This window comes from Ambystoma mexicanum, chromosome 10, assembly GCF_040938575.1.
Source record: "Ambystoma mexicanum isolate Mex_15411 chromosome 10, UKY_AmexF1_1, whole genome shotgun sequence".
Classification (NCBI taxonomy): Eukaryota; Metazoa; Chordata; class Amphibia; order Caudata; family Ambystomatidae; genus Ambystoma; species Ambystoma mexicanum.
In genome coordinates, this window is record NC_090932.1 from 1031862044 (window position 1) to 1031875166 (window position 13123).

Below are 13123 nucleotides of genomic sequence, written 5' to 3' on the forward strand. Positions count from 1 at the left end.
CCAAAACCAACTCTACCCATCAGAGGCCTTACCCCAGTGATTGCCCATACTAAACCTTCAGCAAATGCGATGCATGCGGCTCAGATGCCCCCATGGAAAGAAAGTTGAGTGGCCCCCATGGGACTTGAACCAATGACCCCAGGTACCAACAGATCTCCACAATGGGCTCCTTGGTCCATTGAGCTGTTTTACCAGCTTAAGTGAGCGCACAACCAAAGAAAGACATCTACGGAGGAACACAGCCCTCCACATGTGTCCCAAAACCACACAACAAACCACAATTGCACCACTTAAGCTGAGCACAAACACAACTTGGAAACCGGGGCACCTCCAAAAACCACCAGCATCGTAGTTATCAGACAGGTGCCATACCCCCATGCAAAGCCAATCGATCTGATGCGTTACCCCCAGCAATTGCCCCACCCACATTCTCACCCCTTCCTGCTCGGCACCTACCACTGATCTACCATCCCTCCACCAACCTGACCCTGCTTAGCCTCCATCAACAGACATTTATTTATTTTATTCATTGTGTATTTATAAAACGCCAATACAGCAAATGGTTTTTCAGGGCACCACAAGACAAAAAGGAGCTGGGGGGGGTGGGGTGGGTGTAAGGGTGCGGACGGGAAAGACCACTCTGGAAACAGATTGTGTTGAAATCAATATAATTTATTAACCTATATGGCTAACCAACTGTGTCTTTCTGTAGGCAGACCGCTCGACACTCCTTTCTCATAGGCAGTATTTTGATAAATGAGGGTTTCAGCTTATGTTTAGGGAGACTTAACTTGTCGATGTTTCAGAATGTAAATTTCAGGGACCAACTCATGGGAACGACTCTACTCAAGGAAACAGTCATCCCTTCCATTCAAAAGGCAGAAGTGTTCATTTCCAACAGGCTCTCTCTCTCTCCTTTCCCAAATATTAATGCGTTATTATAACCAAGTCTTTTAATGTCCTCTTCGGCCTTCCTAGTCAGTTCATCTTATCCCCTTGGTAAGCGCAGCATTTTACGTCTTCTCCTCCTCTCCTCCCATGAGGGAAGCCTTCCCCTCCTCACCTCCTTGCTTCGTGCTTCGTTTCGCTGGGAGCGGCCGCAGGGATTCCACTCTCCTCCTCGGTATTTAGGTTCGCTTCCCAGTCTCCACGCGACCGACTGTCTCCAGAGACTTCGCCCCTCCTTTAACGGTGTACCGATGACAATTGACAGATCACGGTCGGCTTGCCGCCTTCGTTACAAAGTCTCCGCGTCATCTGTCACACGGCCCGGCTCTGCCCTTCCAAGGGTGGGGCCGGAGTGAGGGAGCGATCACCACTCAGCTGTTTGTACGCGCGGCTTGTAGCGTACGCAGATGACTTTCGCTTTGTCGGTGTTTATCGACACCCTCCGACCAAGCCACTCCACATCAGGCGAACTTCTCATAAAATATAAACGTGCTCAACAGGAGCGTTTTAACTTCTGGTATTAGTCTCTTTCTCTAATACGGCCACTCATACTTGGTAGTTTCCTCCTGAGAATCTTCTTCCTCCTCCTCCCTCTCTGTAACCTGCTGGCCAAACCAAAAAAAAACAAATAAGAACATGACCCACAGACCAAGAAAAAAACAGTATATTTAAGAAAAGCACCTCCTTGGTAATCCTTCCTCTCTCATAGGACGGAAACCATGTCTTTCCCATGGAGACCCTCCCATAGTGACATCATGACCTGCGTGACATCACAATCCTCTGTCCTCCCACCCTTCCCGGCTGACTGCACCATTACTTAATTGGCTCTGATCTGTAGCTTTTCTCCCTGATTTGTCACAGAGGGATCATGGTCCTACTAGGCCTTGTCATTCGGATCGTGCAAATGCAGTAACAAGAAGTGCCGGAGGGAGGGTGGTGGGGGGGTGCAGGTAGGGTTGGAAGGGATAAAGCTAAGGTAGGAGGGAAGTGAAGGCAGGGTGGAAGCATACACGTGGAGGGGGGAGAAGGAGGGGGAAGAAGCGGGCCCCTGGGGTTCACAAGTTCTAAGGGGAGGCCAGGTGGGCAAGTGACATGGAATGCAGGGAGTGAGGGTCACATGCTAAGTGCGAGGACGGACTAGGCTTGGTAGGGATGCACACCCTGCCATGCTAGTCAGGGTAAGGGGGCCTGGAAGGGCAAGTGCAGGTTAGGGAGGTAGGGGCAGTCAGGGAGGCCGGGGTAGAGTGGCAGAGGAGGGCCTGGTACCCTGTAAAGCTCAGAAGGGGCCAGGCAGCCAGTTAATGCAGCAGAAAGGCGCATTAGCAGGGCAGGGTGAGTGGCAAGGAAGAAGAGGAAATGAGGGTCTTGAAAGCTTCCGGAACTTAAGGAAATCTGGCTCAAGCCTGAGAGGGACAGGGAGGCCATTCCAGAGGGAGGCTCCTGCCGAAGAGAGAGATCTACCCCCACTCTCTGCTTGGAAAAGCATGTGTTCTGCAGAGAGTTGGAGCTAGAAGACTGAAGGGCTCTAGCAGGGAGATATTTTGGCAGAGAGAGTTGGATGCAGAGGGGTCCCAGGGACCGGAAAGCCTTGTGGATGATGCAGAGGGTCTTGAACTTGATTTTTGCAGCCACCGGGAGCCAGTGGAGAGATTTTAGGGCTGGAGAAATGCAATCCCTGGGCTTGAGGCCAAGTCTTGCAGTCCTATTCTGGATAAGTTGAAGGGGGTGAAGGGAGGATAAAGGCAGATTGAGGAAGAGGGTGCTGCAGTAATCCATCTTAGAGAGGACCAGAGCTCTGGAGACATTGAGTTTCTGGGGGAAGGTGAGGAAAGGGAGAATGCCTCTGAGGACTGAGGAAGTACAGCTGAAAGTGTCCCTTCTTAGCAAGGTCTGCAATGTCACGAAAGAAGGAGAGACAGGAGTCGAAGATGACGCCAAGGTTTTTTCCCTCACAAGCGGGGGAGAGGAGGGGATCCGTGGAGGGCGGCCAGAGAGTAAGAGGAAAGGAGGGAGCAGGGGTCCCAATGGGAAGCATCTCAGTCTTCCTGGCATTAAGGAAGAGGTTTTTAGTAGCGCACCATGCCTGAATAGCAGTCAAGCAGTCAGGAATGAGAGAGTAAGAAGAAGATAAAGTGGAGGGAAGCTTGAAGGAGACCTGGTGTTGTCCACTTAACACTGGAAGTGAGGAGAAAAGTTGGAGATCAAGTGGGCCAGAAGGGCAAGGTAGATGTTGAAGAGCCATGACGAGAAGATCGAGCCCTGAGGGACGCCGCAGGTGGACAGTCCGGTGGACGAGAGGTAAGGGCCCTGTTGAACCTGGGAAAGTCGGTCAGATAGGAAGGAGGTCAACCAGTCCAGTGCCAAGACCGTGATGCCATGGGTATCACTGAGCTGCTTTATAAGGGTGGCATGATTGACCGTATCAAATGCAGGGGAAAAGATCAAGAAGGATGAGAATGGAGGGAGAGTTGGAATCAAGATTTGAGAGCAAGTCTTCAAGGATGTTCAGGAGAGCTGTTTCCATGCATCTGGCTGCTCTGAAGCCAGACTGATGGTCGTGGAGACGAGCAACAGATTCAGTGTGGTGGATTAGTTGGGAGATGGCCAACTTCTCCAAGAGTTTGCCCAGGAAGGGAGTTATGGAGATAGGGCGGTAGTTAGCTAGTCAGTAAGGGTCGGCAGAGGGCTTTTTAAGGAGAAGGTGCACAAGGGAGTGCTTGAGGAGAAGTGGGAAGGAGCCAGTTGCAATGAAGTGATTACAGAAATCAGCCAAGGCTGGAGCAAGGGAAGCAATGTTGTCCTTGATAGTTCTGGAGGAGCTGGGGAGCACCTGTTTGGAGGAGACTTTCATAGAGAGAGAAAGAGTAGGAGGGAGAGGGCAGGAGGGCCAGGGGAGACCGGAGAGTGGGTGAGGGAGGAGGAAAGGGAGTAGAGGACAGTGAGGACAGAATGTCCTGAGTTTTGGTTGTGAAGTGGGAGACCAATGCAGTGCAGAGGGCCTGGGATGGCAGGGGAGAAGTGAGACTGCAGTAGGATTGGCAAGTTCCTTGCAGATTTTGAACAGTTCAACCATGTTGTTGGTGGCCCCAGAGAAGCGGGCTTGGATATTGGTCCTCTTCTTCGAGCAGTTGGAGAGTCTGTATTGCCTTTGGAGCAGGAATCAGGCCAGTCTGTCAGTGGATGTGCTTGAAGCCAGCCACTTCTGTTCAGCAACTCTGCACTTACGTTTCAGAGAGGCTAGGTAGGAGTCATACCAGGTGTTGCGCTTGGAGTTTAGAGAGGATCCTGTAGCCCTCAGAGAGGAGAGTGTCAAAAGCAGTGACAGAGCTGGCAGTAAACCACGTCTCAATGAGAGCAAAGATGTCAAGGTCTTCAAGGATGTGACCGATGTCAGAGGAGTGTTTAACGCCAGAGAGCGAGAGTTGAGGGTAGCTAAGTGAAGCTGGCTGCCACCTCTGAAGGTCTTCTGGGGAGGGGTACAGGGATGTGGTAAACCTGTCAGTGGTGGCGAAGTGTCCAGGGGGTGGCAGAAGGAGGGGTTGCAGGGGAAGGAAGGAAGTTGATGAGAGACGGAAGACACCTATCAAGAAGGAGGAGGCTGGGCTGAGATCCTTGGGCCATGACAGTGCCATTCTGGTAGACATTAATGATGCGCCTAGAGGTTGGGAATTGTGCCAAGAGTACTTCCCCTCTGTTTCCACCATTAACTGGCAGAAAAGAGACAGGGGAGAGGACTGAGACATATGGGGAGTCCACAGGTCTGGAGAGGGAGCGACAAAGGGGATGTCAGTGACAGTCTGCCTGGAAGAAGTGTTGGCGTGGGTGTCGGCGATGGGCAGGCCTGAGTTGGAGACCAGGAGATCGATCTTGAACCTTTTTCTTCCAGGCTTCAAAGAGTGGTAGGATAGGTGATAGAGTAAAATAGGGGAGTTGGCGACAGAGACGTTTTTATGGGAGGGCAAAAGGGGCACTTGCCCAGGGCCCCCACCTTGGGAGGGGGGCCCACAAGGCTAGCTGATTTGAAGAAGATAGATTCCATTGTTCACCAGTCTTAAATAGCACGCGTCAGGATATTTTATGGGGTGCTGCTGAGGCTCTAAACCCATTGCCTTTGTTTTGCAAGTGCATTCTGCCTTGATCAATTCAACATGTATTTCTTTCTGTGTTCACTGTGGTATACATAGTTTGTGTGTTCCTTATGGCACAACTCTGTAGCATGCTTTGCTTCCTGTGGCAATTATGTTGATCATGTGCAATAGGCAATGGTGAAATTCATATTGATAAATTGGGTGCCACAATGGTCAGAAGTTAGCTCAGTGTGTGAAGCCCCCATTGTAGAGATATGTGCTCATTTGCAAAATTAGAATATCACATTCCAACAAGGCTGGCTGAGCCTTTCCTATGTCTGGAGTTTATAAACCTGCCTGCATATGTACTTGGTTTTGCAGAACAACATCTGCTATTATCAGCAATGTACCTGTACCAGATAGGGGTTGCTATAAAGACGAACATATCATCCGTATAGGTAAGGTCTAGAAATTGGTTTGTTCAGATGGGGTATTGTAAAACCTAGTCCATCTCCTCCAACAATGGAATAAACTGTTAGTCCAAGAGGTGAATAAATATCCAAATTCAGACCTATACAACGACAGCGTACATATTTGTATCCTGGATTTGCCAGCAGACGATAGTGATCCTGGTCAAATCATCTAATATATCTTACATTACTGTGCTGTCTTCTTTGGGGTTTGTCTTCTTTCATGCTGCTGGTATCGTTTAGCCCATTACTTGATCTTTCTTCTTATGTAGGCCATTTGGGTGGAAGGGTTGGTAGACGGAAGAGAGCAGAGCATATGTTGCAGGCCTCGGGCAAGCATATTTTAAGGTCTGCTATTTTCACACAAACTTTGGTAAAAGTCAAAGGTTTATATGCATGTTTATAAATGAAAATGTAACAAGCCATTGTTTTGGAAGTATTTAAAGCTTTAAAAATACAAAAGACAATCCCAGATTAAATTTGTTAAATTACATCGATTGTTATGCTGGTTCTTATATACTTCCCTTGATGATGGAGAGAATGAAGCTAGAATCATTCCCATTTTTTCATGACACCATTCTATAATATTTTGCTTAAAAATGGTCATGTTTGGTAATGTGATTTGGGTACTTTCCAAGTCTGTTTTTCTTGTAAAAATTAGATTGTTTTTGTTCATGGTAAGAACTGGAAAAGAAAGTAATGCAGAAATTGCAGAGTTGGCACACAAACCAGCTTCACCCCTTAACCAATTTGTGATCCTAGGCTTCTCATTTAATCTTGTATTGCCTAACCTCTCAATATTGCCAGTCCCTAAACCTTTCAAAATTGTCAACCCTTCCGAGTGATTTCCTTCTCATGGTATGATTTTCATAAAAGCCTTATTCATGGTTTCACTTTGTTAATAGTGAGTATATTGTATTGCACACCACAGGCATTTGTTCCTTTGATGTCTAATGGCAACACTATTTGAAAACCATATCCCACTTCTAATCTCAGTCTGTCTGGATAAAGACACCTTCCTGGTAATCTGCCTCCACTAGCCATGCTTCGGTATGTGTAGCGTTCTCCTTCCTTACAATTGGCGGTCTCTACCCATGCATGAGCACTTCTGCATTTGGCGAGGCAGCTAATGTGAGTTATCTGTCTATTATGGATTACATGGACCTTTTACATACGGTCCTGCATTATTACTACATCGACCTTCCTGGACGGTGTTGATAAAAACTATCCTGTATGTACTAGAACAGTAACACCTTTGTTGACTGCTAATGTTGGTCTTCAGATGCTACTTGTTTATCATTCTGATTAGAGCAAGAATGAAGAGGGCAAGGGGACTTAAAGGGAGTAAATGTGCTTATTATGCTGCGAAACACTATATCAACCTATAGGTTGTGAGTGTGACGGTTGGGGCGTGAGGGGCACGACCAATATTCTTGATTCCTTAATTCCTTTGGTTTGGTGGAGGGGGGCTCCAAAGATGTCCGTTCCCAGGTCCCCAAAAATGCTTAAGATGGCCCTGGATGGAGAGCACCACGGAGGGAGAGGGCAGAGACTGAAGGGGGAGAGCGAGCGAGACGGAGAAACTGCACTCACCAGGCGGCCTAGCAGCAAGACAGGAGCAGTTGAATCAGGAACATGACCTCACAGAGGTCGCCGAAATGGGGTATTGCTCTGCTCCAGCAGCAGAGGAAGAAACAAGGCGACTCAGGTGGGATGAACCCTTCTCGAGGAAAAGTGCCTTGTATCACCAGTCATAAGGCACTACTTGTGATTGCATTGTTATGGTACTTAAAGTTCAAAGGGCTGTGATGGCTGGAACTGTGCCAAGCTGCTGAGTGGTTATATACAGAGATAGTCACCAGGGCTCCCAGACATGCAAGAGTGGGGGAAACAGCATGCCAATGCGACCATCTCTAGCAGCAAGACAGGTGGGCAAGCCAGAAGCACAAAGATAATGGATGTACAGGCACAGACGCCAGGCGATCACCTGCAAACAGTGCAATACCAGCCAGGAACTGTCGGGCAGTACGCTGTGTGCTCTCCCACATGCGGGCCAACAAGTTTGCAGACTGGTGGAATCCTCCATACCTGTCCACCAGTCCACCAATACTGCACCCACACCAGTGGCTGCGATCCAGTTCCCTGACGGTTTTTGCAATCATCAATCAACAAAAAATCTTTTTCTTTTATCCACATCTACATGCCCTCCACTGCCGTCCGTGGGGCCCCAGCCCTGGCGAGGATGCCTTGCGTGCACCACACAGCCCCAATGCCCATCAAGGGCCTACAGAAAGAGGCTTGATTGCGTACGCCGTCAACATGCTGATCGCCTTAAGGGGCACTGCACCTGAAAAGCAAACAGACAACGATACATCCCGACCCAAGTTCCATCACCAGCATTCAAAACAGTCTCCTGCCACCATACTATGCTCTAACTCCGACGGCATTAGATGAGCCACCTGCCCAGAAGAAAAACCACAGTGCCTGCACCAGGCAGCGGGACCATAGAAATAGGCCGCGGTGCCCAGAGCACACCCTTACTACAACCACAACAGCCAGCCAGGCCCGCCACTGGTGTCTCCAATCTCACACCCGGCCCACAACCATTCCAGACCTCCCGAGCGCGGCATAGGCAGTGTGAGCAAGCTCACTCTGTCGCTGCTCAATCACCGATCCTGCTCACCCAAAGCCAGCTGTACCAAATGTAAAAAGCTGCCGAAAGGGGGGCCGCCCGGCCAGTCCTGGCAATATTTGCAGTACAGAAGGAAGTGGGATCCCAAACTACAACGTTTACATTATTGTGCTGATTTCCTCAGTAGTCCACATGCAAAATCTTAGCGCTACAGAGCCACCAGCAGGGACGTCATTTAGGGGTCGCCAGAGGTCGCAACTGTGACCTCTGAGGTCTCCCTTGCGACCTCTAAAAAACAAAAGCAAAAAAAAGAAGTTACATTATTTGTTTTATTTTTTTTTGTAATGCAAGCTCCTGGGCTGTGGCCAGCACCATGTGGCTCTTTACTTCTGGAGTGGCTGGCTTTCTTGTTCAGGCCCCTTATAAAAAAGAAGAAAAATAGCCACAAGTCTAACACTTTCAGCACTGACCCTAAATAAGAAAGAATAGGAATACCAAATAATGCATCTTTCTGGAATTCTATACAATAATTGCTAGACTCATTAAAGGTTTATTTCAGGCACACTTCAGGGGATGAGTCACTGATTTAGTCTGTTCTTAACCCCCTCTACTCAGCCTTTCATCCTTCTCAGGTTGATAAATGAATACCAACACAGGTTGGGTGATATTGGGTGTATATTTTTTCTATATAAAGCGCTTAAGTGTAAGTGCTCTATAATGACACATCATTATCATTTGGTCATGGAAATCTGCTTGCATTCACAGTAATTTGGTAATATGGGCCCATACGCACTGATCTTAACGATACACGTGGCGATCCATTCTTGTATGAAATGTATATCACATTCTAGTGATATTGTAACCATATTTTTTGTAGTTACAATGCTATGTGATGCCACTTCCTGTTTTGTCAATGGGTGGAGGGTTGTGTTCCATCGCTTCTCGCGATATCACTTCAGGGTGGGGTCAAATGACATCACTTCCTGTGATGTTATCAGGGGTCAAGGGTCATGTGATATCACTTCTGCTACCTCTGGCATTTTGGTGAAATGACGTCCCTGGCCACCAGCACCTATGTGGAGGAAGCACTGTTCGGCTCCAAAGAGGGGCGACCAGCGAAGAGTCAGCACGCAAAGTGCCCAACCCCCTCAACTGCACTCTTATCTCCTCCTGCAGTCGTAGTTCCCCTCCATAAATATATCTGTGTCGTGGCCGGTGCTGGAAAAGAGACTAGCTCCCCCCAGCGCCAGGCTTTTTAAGTGCCCCACACCCCGCCGGTTCCTGGTGGCCCGGGGTGCAGGGCACGCCCCTTCCTGCTCCCTTAGGACAGGCGAGGCGCTTCGGACCCGCTATGTCAGCTGTCCCTCTAGCACCCCCTGCGTGGGCCATGCCATCTGCTCATGTCTCTACAGATGTTGAAGAAGCATGCTTCGCTTTCTAAAATGGCATGCGGTAGGAAACTTGTATTTCGCTCAGGAGCTCTGCTTTATGTTTCTATTTTAATTCGCTTTTTAACCTCATTTGGTAGCCTAGGGGAACAGTTATGATGGTGACAGTAATTTCCAGAGATAATAATGTAAATGTCTCTCTAGAAAATGTTTGGAAGGAGATGGACGCTCGCTGTCCTTGGAGAGGGCAACATCATCCAGTACGAGGACTGGAAGAGGCTTCCGTACACCAATGCTGTGATCCACGAGATCCAGCGCTACAGCAACATCCAATCAGTGGGAATTTTTAGGCAGACTGGGAAGGAGACCACATTGCAGGGATTCAACATTGAGAAGGTGAAAATGCAGCAGTATTGTGAAGCAGCTCATGTGTGGTTCCTAACTTGGCAAGCAACGTAGCATAAACTGCATTAGCACCTGGACTAGGGGAGCCAGCCAATCGGATGTCTAGGAACGTGGGCTTGAAACGCTGGTACAAGCTCCCGTTTCAAGCTGCCTGCACCCCCGCCACCATCTCCCCCCACCATTCTCCATAACTCCATTCTTCTTTCCTTCCCACCCACCCCCCTACTTACCTTTTTTCGGTGGCAGCGGGTATCTGCTTCTTCCTTCCCCTTCCCCTCGCCTGCTGCTTGGCGCCATGGAAAGGGAAGATGGGCTCCGTATGGAACCCCGCCTTCCCTTTCCATGGCAGCCATCTTGGAAAAGGATTTTCCTTCCTAGAACGGGATGCAGCTCGTGTCCCCTTGTAGGAACGAAAAACTTTTTTAAACACCTCAGGTTATCACTCTGGCAACCTGGGGTGCTAATGGCCTTCATCCCCCGTTCCAGGGGCTGGAACATGGGGTAAAGGCCCAGATGCCGCGTTATCTCTAACTTGGGCTGCCGGGCCGTTATGTCAAATTCCATCTCCTGGAACAGAGAATGAACGCCACAGTGTTTTCTCACTGGCCACGCATGCAACGCATACACTCGTGCGCTTATGGGAAGCTTGCACGGAATAACTTGAGTAATACACTGTAGATAGCGTCCATTGCCCAAAAAGTTAACCAATCCCAATATTATGAGTCACAGTGCCATGAATGGCAGAGTACGTGTAGCCACCTCCGCCTTTTGGGGCAGATTGGCATGTACTGCAGGATGTACCATCTTCCATAATATCTCTACCTCTGCAGAATGAGTCACAGTGCATAGAATGCAGAGTTTACCATATACCACGGTACAGCCACCTCACCATTTGGATTCACAGTGGCATAAAGAGCCGGCTGTTGTGTTAACCATTGCCATGATACGAACACTTTAGCATTAGAAGTCACAGTGGCGAAAAACGACATCTATCACAGTACGATAGAAACACAGCACCTTTGCAGGCCAAGATGGAAGTAGACATGGTTCATCATTGGCCGCATGTAAGCATTGTAAAGCAGTTTAAGCTGTCGAAACTGCAACAGTGCAAGAAAAAAATGCCTTGAATTACAAGGACCGTCTCTGAGACCTGGTGTTTTACGTGGGGAACAGGTTATGTGGTTTAATCGACCACTATTAAGGTAAAGATGGGAAACCTGTAACTTTGGTCTAATGAAAATTGGTGGGGGCCGACTAATCTGCACATGGATATTGATGACATCTGGGAAACCTATCAGGACTGGATGATCAGAGTTAGTTGCTAGCAAATGGAATAATTTGTATTAGGTGAAAATGACTACGTGATGTAAAAGCCTACCGCCAGGAATGCTGTATGTAGCAGTAGCCGATGTTTTAGTTTATGACATTTGTAGTGGTGATATGTTTGCTTCAATTACCAACACAGCCTACTTCGGGGATGGGTCAGATTACAATACTTGTGCTCAATGATGTCTTAAATTGTCAATTTTAAGAATGCCACCGGCTAAGGTTTCCTAGAAGGTATTTGTTCATTTCACTGTCAGACCACTGGGAAATTGATGTTCAAATGTTCATCCGTTGGATTAGAAGACGTATGGCTTAGTTTACACCTAGTAAATGCTCAGTCATAGGGGGTCATTACTAGTTTGGAGGCAGCCATGGTGCTATTAGCGCCATGGCTGCCTCCAAACTCGTGTCCGGGACCGGGTTCCTTGAATGGGGACTTACCGGGTCATTCCAACCTTGGAGGACCCGGTAAGTCCCCATTCAAAATACCCATCCCCATTCCCATTCGAGCCCCCATAGGGCTCAATGGGAATTGGGACGGAGCTAATAACGGGCCTGTTAATAACAGGCCCGTTATTAGCGGCTCCCGCTAAGGGACCTTGTAATGCAGCGGTAAGGGGTTAACGGCACTGGCATCCTTACCGGCGTAGTCTATTTGTTACCATGGGAACGTTATCGTGCTGTGGCTATTTATCTGGCATGGGCAGAGAAGAAACATACTGAGGATAGTGCTGATGGGCAGAGATATTGGAGGTGACTGTAACCCAATGCAATGGTCTGCTGTTCTTCTTTGCAGGGCACCATCATTATACCAAATCTTTCCTCGTCCATGCTTGACCGCGATTACTGGGAGACACCCAATCAGTTCAACCCAGGCAACTTCCTGGAGAAAGAAGGGAACTTGGTGACCAATGAAGCCTTCTTACCATTTTCTGCGGGTGAGCCATGTTGACAATTGAAGAAATCATACCGGAAATGCACTATATGTGCCTCAGAGTCTTTTTGGATTATTATTATTCTTTTGGCTGTGAATGTATTCTTGTCGCATTGTGTAAAGATTCAGGAAGACTAATTTAGAGAGAGAGCACATCTAATAGCATGCATGGGCTCTGTATTCAACTTACCTGCCTTTCTGATAGGCTCAACACTCCTGCAATAATGGCATGCATTGGCAAGCCTTATAGTTATGGCTTTTTTGAATGGCACTTGAAGCCTTATATGCCAAAGGTACTGTCATAACATACCATGCGCAGCCTCTTTTGTCCAGGTACTGCCAAGAAGGTGAAGTCTCAAAAGCCAGACATTGTATGCCCAGGTACAGCTCATATTCCAAATAAAGACTCACATGCTGTGCATGGGCTGCTATGCTCACTTACTCTCACTACATGTTCAGTGTCGCTATTATGTGCCCAGGTATTCCAAACACATGCCAACATACACATTACTATCACTCAGTGCAGAAGCCCCATAGGGCCACATTTCTCTGCCTGGATGAACCCTGTCTCACACACAGCAAAAGCCCCCAGAGGACTACCCATCCCAGAATGCAATCTGACACACAAAGCACACAGGTGCCTTATCTTGGCTAATCCTGCAGCATCTACTGCATTATGCTCTAACCATTGGAATGCATTGTGAAGCAAGGTGCAGCATTGCACAAGCTTTTACTGTGCGTGGCCCAATCGGAAAGGCAGATTGGCTGAAAGGTATTCAATTCTGGCCAATCAGTGACATCTGAACATTCGGGTCACATGGGTGACTAAAGCGCTTGCCATTTACTACTAATTGGAGTGGGCAGAATGCCTCCTCACCCCGATTGGGCAGAAGATTCAGGAAACTAAATGGCCATTCCATCCAATCTGCTTGCTGGATAGTAGCAATAGATGC

The 13123-nt window shown here is 48.2% G+C and overlaps 1 long non-coding RNA gene and 1 pseudogene across 1 annotated transcript; one reads left to right on the forward strand and one right to left on the reverse strand.

Moving 5' to 3' along the window:
- LOC138491965 (cytochrome P450 2J4-like) overlaps nucleotides 1–13123 on the forward strand; it is a 207522-nt pseudogene that overhangs the window by 171255 nt on the left and 23144 nt on the right.
- Nucleotides 652–10313, reverse strand: LOC138491966 (uncharacterized). The gene is made up of 2 exons (XR_011276115.1): nucleotides 10141–10313; nucleotides 652–1553 (listed from the first exon to the last, which is right to left on the reverse strand). It is a non-coding gene; the product is annotated as an uncharacterized lncRNA (long non-coding RNA).